Source organism: Ochotona curzoniae, unplaced genomic scaffold (genome assembly GCF_017591425.1).
Source record: "Ochotona curzoniae isolate NIBS_2020 unplaced genomic scaffold, NIBS_Ocur_1.0 scaffold_4506, whole genome shotgun sequence".
NCBI classification, from domain to species: Eukaryota; Metazoa; Chordata; class Mammalia; order Lagomorpha; family Ochotonidae; genus Ochotona; species Ochotona curzoniae.
In genome coordinates, this window is record NW_024467119.1 from 50,290,767 (window position 1) to 50,292,597 (window position 1,831).

The window sequence follows — 1,831 nt, forward strand, 5'->3', positions numbered from 1 at the left end:
TCTATGGGGATTTAGCCAGCTTAAAAAGCAAGGCCAGGAGAGTTTTGGCCTCGTTTATATCCTTGAAGAGAACTGTAGGATGAGGTATTTTATGTGGCTTCATTTCTACTGGCAGGAAAGAAACAAAAGCAAAGAAAAAAAATCAACTCAGAAGTATTTTTTAAGTCTTCAGGCTTAACCACAGAAAAGAAAGACAATTTTCTTAGAAGTTTTCACTTTAGTCATCTGTAAAGGAATAATCTGAGCTATAGATTCTAAGAGATTTCCAATGAGATGGCAGCAGCATTCATCTTTATAAAATCAACTAATGATATGAAACTCTAAACTCCTTGGGAGTTTACTTCTGGTTGAGTTTGTCCAAAATTTACAAAAGACTATTGTGTCATATTTGTCTACTAGAAAAATTAAAATTCCATTTTTTGGTTGCTTTCAAGGGATAATGTTATCTATTTGCTTTTTTTCTTACATCTGTCTTTGATTTTATTATTTCTTTCAGAAAAGATGGGTACACACCTCATTGTGGCTTTTTATTTTTTAATTTTTGTCAGTTTGAAAATAAGTTAATATGCTAGCATCCACAAGCGATCATTGCAAACGGGTGATCATTTCAACAGTCATTCCGTTGCAATTATTGTTTTTATGGGTGCTCATATTCCGTCAGTTTTGACCAGAATGTGAATTTTGTCTTTCAAGTTTGTTGAACATGGCTTTAATAGTTTTCAGTTTTCCTAATTTTACACAAGGCTTACATTATACATTTACCACTTCGGGCCTAGAATTTGTCTTTTGTTCTTGTTGTTGGGGTTTATTTCTTAATAGTGAATGACTAATTAGGAGGCTACAATTTTAAAGTTAGAGAAAATATTTTTTCCATAATGCTTATTACTGCAGTTTATATTAAAATTCTTGGGGTGTGTATTGGGGCACATGGATTAAGCCAGCATTTGGGATGCTATCCCTCATTGGAGTAGATGGATTTAAGCCTTGTTGCTGCTTCTAATTCAGCTTCCTGCTGATGTGCACTCTGACAGGAAGCATGCGATGGCTCATGTGCTTGGGTCACTTCCACCCCCACAAGTGATTCTGAGTAGTTTCCAGCCTTCCAACATTTGCTTGATCTGGGACTAACCATTGTGACATTTAAAGATAAAGCAATAAATGGAAAATTTCTTTCTCTCTCTGTATCTTCCCACCTTTCATCTTTTAACTGAGTAAATAATAAATGAGAAAAACTTACAAAAATTCTTAAAGCTACTACATTTGCTATTTCAGAATTATTTAGCAAATCACAGCCATTTCATGCATTGGTTTTAAATCATCTTTCCACCTAATGTTTTCATTTATTTATTCTGAAGGCAGAGAGAGACAGACCAAGAGAAATAGACAGAGACCACTCATCTGCTGTTTCACTGCCTAGTTATCTGCAGCGGTAGGGAGCTGAGCCAGAACTGGGTCAGTGCTAAGGCCAGAATCTGGGCATGCCATCTAGTCTCACTAGGTAAGCAGCAGAAGCAGAGCTACTTCAGCCATCCCTCTGCATCTCAGGATTTTCTTCTGCAGGAAGCTAGAGTCAGGAGCAGGAGTTGAGAATTAAACCCAAGTATTCAGACTTGAAATACGGTGTCTTGATCGCAAGCTGAATACCCATTCCAAAAATATTCATCAGCTTTTTTTTTTCTTGTGTACATCTGTGATAACGAATTCTCATCATGTACTCTCTTTTAGGTGTATGTACTCACTTAAGAACTACAGATGAACAGTTATATTATACTGCACAGAAAGTCGCAGATGGCAATAGGGCTTGTATAATGTTCCCTCCACATCCTTCATT